Here is a 6000-nt window from a genome sequence, read left to right as displayed (position 1 = left end):
CCACCAACAAGGTTATGGATATGGATATCTATATATATTTTTTTAAACATTTGGACCATTTCAACCAAAGATAAATTGGTTCGGAACCCGAATAGTTGGTTCGTAGCTGTGACCCAAACACATTATTTTATTTTGTGAACAAGTGGGCATATTCTGCAGGTTGGAAAGAGAATGGAGAAAGCAACAATAGAGAAGTTAAGTGAGAAATCATCGGGAAAAAAGGAGTGTGCAGTTGTCTGCTGCTATTTTCATTTACTGTCATACAACACAAAAGAAATACACAGTAATTGTGCATACTACACTTAAATCCAAAGCAAAGAACCTTTCAGTTTGTCCAGGTAAGTTGGAGTGCAGCTGTCAGTGTCACAGTCTCTGCCTGGCTACTCTCTCTCTATCTCTCTCTCTGTTAGTCAGATATGGAGTTCAGGTTCAGTCAGTGGAGCAGCTGATTGACTTAAGCATTACATCACGCGCAGGAGTGGTTTGTGAACAATAAACCATGCCTAGGGGTGGTTGTTAGGCCCGAGTGTGCAAGTGGTGTAAAGCTTTTATACAACTGCCACATTATTCCAACCTTATTTCTATACAATAAACACACATTAATCGAAGATTTATTGAAAAAACCATCCGCCAGAAAAAGTTGTTCCCACAACTACAAAAAAGACAATTTGCCTCCATGTGGAAGCAGCTTGAAGTGCATCCAACCAAACTAACACATCCAACTGTGTATTATTGGAATGATTGAGAGAAGTTGCCTCATGTGGAAGCAGCTTGAAGTGCATCCAACCAACTAACACATCCAACTGTGTATTATTGGAATGATTGATTGAAAATTGTATTACCAGATGCAGAATGGGTACAATACAGTACGGCTCAATACACACAATTGTTAAGGGAATGCAGACCTACTTTCCATAGAACTTCATTCTTAGATGCTTCTATAGAAGGTAGGTAAAACAAATAAAAAAGTTTTCTTTGCCCTATAGGAAAAAAACGTTTTCTTCACCCTATTTTTTTATTAATTTTTTTAAACCTACTGTAGAGGGCCTAAACTTAACCAGTTGGAAACCAAGCGTACAGTAATAAAATTAGCAATCAATCAATCAATCAACTCAATAGGCCATGCTCACTTAGAACAGCGCAGCACCCAGCTCTCTCTCTCAGTCTGACTATCCCCCGCGTTGCAGGCAGAGTGTGTGTGTGTGTGTGTGTGTGCATGTGTGTGTTTGCGTGTGTGTGTGTGTGTGTGTGTGTGGGTGTGTGTGTGTGTGTGGGGGGGGTGTGTGGCGGTGGGTGGAGACTAGAGCGAGTGCTGACAGTCGAAAGGAAAAGAAATTGAAGAAAGAAAAATTGAAAATTAATCAATCAATCAATCCGCGATTTTTCTTTTGTTACAGAATGATTCAAGACCCATCAATTACATCATCCAACATTGTTTAAACGACTAAGACATTCACTGTGACAGAATCGCTTGATATTTAGTCGTTTAGTCGCTATCAACATATCCATTTGTAAAGATTATTGTCCACCTTCTTGTGATCCGGCGGAGTGATGTGATGTGGTTCGGTTGTGGGCGGGTCCTGGGCCAACAGCGTGGAATTGTTGCCAATAAAGACGTGTAAAATGACTGTTTCAGCCAATCAGAATCGAGAAATTTGCATGCCGTTGTATAAAGTGATATAACCCCACCTCAGATGTCATGATGCTGCCAGATCATAACTTTGTGTTTTCCAGTTAGTCGTGTTATTCTTCTCTCGTATAGTTCTCTAGTCCGTTGTTCTCTGACCGTGCCTAACCCTTTGTTGTCCTCCTTTCCCCGCAGTCCTACCTGGCTCTTCACCCTGATCTCTGGCTCTGGATAAACGTGTTCTGACCTCCGCCTGCCTGACAACTCTCCTTGCATTTTTCCCGGAACATATGAGGACCTGTACTCGTTTTGACCCCTGCCTGGCTGACTATCCTGCCCCCGCACACACCCCCTGGACTGTACGAGACCCGTTACGCTATCGACCCCTGCCGGTCAGACTGCCCTGTCCCACGCACGCCCCTGAACTGTACGAGATTCTTCCCTGTGTAAATCGACCTCTGCCTGGATACCTGTCTTTACCCATACCGGGTTTTAACAAGACCTGTCTGCAGTTTCTCTTTGTCTGCATATTGGGTTCAATACGCCTAGTCGTGACAGTCAGTCCGTTTTTGTGGCGAATGTCTATTACTGATCAGTGGATGAGACATGCTAAATCACATCATATTCCCCAGCATCGTTTAAATCTGCCATTTGGGCATATTATATATTTTGTTTAGTCTATGATAGAGATGGATTAAACATCAGCATGCGATAATTGTATAGAAACGTATGCAAGCATCAATGCATTTAACATAATGGGTGAGTAGGAATCGCCCCGGTCCATTACTGAAGGCAAACTCTGTCTCCCTGAAGTGTTTAAGCTAAACAACATCTCCACTTATATCCAGACAGGGAGAAATCCATAGCCAAAGCATTATGGCTGTTTAGAGCACTATATGCAGCCCAATGCAGTCGCGGGTTGTTTGTTATTTCAGTGCATAACGTGAAAAAAAAAAACTTTCTATCAACTGTCATCAGACAACACACACCAGCCACCAGCCACCTCCAGGGACGAGCACCAGGTTAGCTCCACCCACCGGCAATCAGCATGTGAGGGGGAAATCAAGCGTTCCCTTTAAAGTTTGTTATCATCAGAGGGAACTAATGCAGCCAGAACCCACAGAGGTGCACCAAGCACCGCCCCTTGTGACTAAAGCAGCAGGCCAACACATACAGGAAAGCTACACACCAGATCAAACATCAGTTATTGGGACCTTCATTTATAGGAGGTTGATAACCAGCAAGTCTGTGTTGTATTCTTTTTCCCAAAACACTTTGAGGTTCAATGGTTTGGTTTCTGATCAGGTATTTTGTTCAAGCAATCCCCCCAACGACAAAAGACTCAAGTTTCGAAACGACTGAAGGCTGTGAAGGATGCAACACTTGTAAGAAGAAGGACCGAGACAGCCAGTTCCTTTAAAGTACCTCTGTACACACACACACACACACACACACACACACACACACACACACACACACACACACACACACACACACACACACACACACACACACACACACACACACACACACACACACACACACACACACACACACACACACACACACACACACACACACACACGCACACACATGCTGACAAATGTGATAAACACACACACACATACTGCACACACACAGCTGACAAATGTGATAAACACACACACACACACACACACACACACACAGCTGACAAATGTGATAAACACACACACAGTGAGTGTAAACACTTCACAGGAGTTCATCATCACTGGAGTGAGAGAGAAAAGCGCTGAGGCTTTTTGGCAGGCTTCCTGTTCACCCAGGGTTGACAAATTGCCAGGGCCCTCTGTCACAGCGCCACTTTGAGCCCACTAACTGTTTCATCTGTAGTTGATTTACATCTCAGCCTTAAGAGTAGCCGGGTGGGAAATGCGTATTTCCGTTACATCTTTATTTGTGTGACACACTGTGGAGTGGCTTCAATCACTGTGTGTCTCGTTCAAATTGCCATTCCAAGCTTAATGAATCATTGATGGCTTTATTTATTTTTTCTCATTCACTCTTTGCCGCTGTGGTGTGAAATGAAACCGTCTTCACAGTGGGAGAAAGTTTGAAGTTCCTAAAAGTATATGAAAGTACATAAAAACAGACATAATTAGCCCTTGTTTGGTGTTTGCATTTTTGTAACTCACCCGATGTTCACAGGTATGGTGGAACCACAACATTATTGGGATTTTAAAACAATAAAGCCATACTGATTAATGTAAAAAAAAAAACACTTTATGTTATCTTTATCTCAATTACAAGCAATCTAGACAGCACATTATTTGTGATAAAATGTGATGTTTGTAAAAAAGTTCTTCTCAAAAAGCCAATGAAAGAAAATCATTGTATAATTCCTCATTAAGTAAACATTTAAACGGGTCCCACAGACCCAGTCACCACAAAAGGGCTTAAAGGCAAATTTATTAAAGATATTATCAGTCTCTTTTTATTATTATAATTTTTTTACCATTAACTCATTGACCACCAGGGATTAGTCGGGCCCCGCTCTAGCACTGCCACACTTAAAAAGATAGGAGTGGATCACCTTGTTTGTAGAGCTATAACTATATTCTATATTATAGCTATGGATACAATACTATGGCCCATTTACCATCACCTATCTATCGTTCAATATGTGAAAAAGAATAAATTTTTCCATCCATACGTCCCTGTGTTATACCGTGGTGAATATAAGTATGGTTTTAGAGAGGTCTAGGGTAATTCATGAAATGCTGAGTTATAGCCCTATACGCCAATTCCACTATAGACATTGCCATTTCTTGCCTGTATACGCTATTATCACAAAATCAAATCTATAACATAGGTATTATGTTCCATCATGAATGCATGAAAGGGGGGGGGGGGGGGGTCATTTCTGATTATTTGATTGTCAGTAACGGCATTAGTATTGAACACTAAAAACGCTTATCAGCCCGATAAGTATAAAAGCATTGCAGGATCAAGCAAAAATGTAGGTCAAATCGTCCTTACCTGTGATCGGGAGTATTCCAAAAAGAATATTACAATTGTTTGATCGCCATCTGGTACATCCAATGTCGATTTGGTCCACGGCATAATCCACCACAACATATGGATCAGGGATATTTGACGCACTTCAATGGAACCGAGAGAACCGTTCGCCTCAGCCGACAAGGACAAATTAAACCTGATACATTTGGCCGTCCCACAGGCCAAGATAGAAGGTTACAAAGGGTGCTCGATACCGCCGTCCAGCGGGATGTGGCTGGGATTGCACTTTTGCATTCTCAGGATGATTCCCCATGTTAATCCCGAGTCTGTGTGCCTGTAATAGAAATATCGAATAAAAGAAATAACAATCAAATAACGTATATATATATATATATATATATATACGTGGTTGACGTTCAACGGTTGTCGGACAAACACATATTATATAATTGTTGTTGGCGGCCATTGAGTTAAAGATGCAGTGTGGAAGTTGAAAGCCCTGGCTTGAATTTTTTTTTATTTTTTTTAGCCTTAACCAAAAGGGAGGGATTATTTATTGAAGGTCCTCTGTGAACACATTGTGCCACCGCAGAACACAGCTTTTCCCTCATTATTTGCTTTTCCAATTATGTGTCTAGACACGTATAAAAAAGATAATTCAGCTTGAAGCTAGTAAATCTCTCCCTCTCCCCAGAGGAACGTAGCTCATCATGATGGCACAGCTAGTCTTTAGATTAGGCGGAATGGCGTCATAAGGAACGGTGGCCTCCGAACACACATCCATTCACCCCAGAGAAACTTACAACACATGCCACAGTAGAAAAGGTATACGTCCTTTGAATCCCATGAGTGACCATATTCACACGGTGGCCATTTTGCTCTCATGTCATGCTCAAGTTGGGTTCCTTTCCACTCTGTTCCCACCTTGAGTGAGAACCCAATCCACCCTTGAAAGGAACCCAACCTGAGAAAAATGGCTGCTGTGTGAATAATGGTCAATCATAATCACTGCGTGATTATACCGCCACCAAATCGTATTATTATGGATTCATCCTGACTGCCGCTGCATTCTTAGCGTGAACGGCGCGATAACTAGAATAGATTTAATCAGGATCTTTTCAAATTGGCTGTGAATAGAGGAAGAACCCTATTCATGTTGGTAACCCTGTGACCTTCCCAACTACCACCACCATCAGGTTCAACTTTCAATTTAGAAATGAGCATCCGATCCTGATCCGTTAGTCATACAGTCATGAAATGATACATTTATCTTAACCTCTTAAGCCCGGAGCCGTATTTTCTGAAAATCTGCCTAAAATACATACCTAAGTAAATGGAATATTGCTCCACTTCTACAAGGTCCATTTGCATGTTCT

At 41.8% G+C, this 6000-nt stretch overlaps 1 protein-coding gene across 1 annotated transcript in view; it reads right to left on the bottom strand.

The window, feature by feature from the left end:
* LOC311237141 (transmembrane protein 132C) overlaps positions 1-6000 on the bottom strand; it is a gene marked incomplete at its 3' end in the record, with an annotated part of 879977 nt that overhangs the window by 585036 nt on the left and 288941 nt on the right. The gene's annotated exons all lie outside the window — the stretch shown is intronic.

This window comes from Notolepis coatsorum, assembly GCF_963971535.1.
Source record: "Notolepis coatsorum genome assembly, chromosome: 11".
NCBI lineage: Eukaryota > Metazoa > Chordata > Actinopteri > Aulopiformes > Paralepididae > Notolepis > Notolepis coatsorum.
Note: the sequence above shows the minus strand (reverse complement) of the source record. Positions and strands in the feature narration are given on the sequence as shown.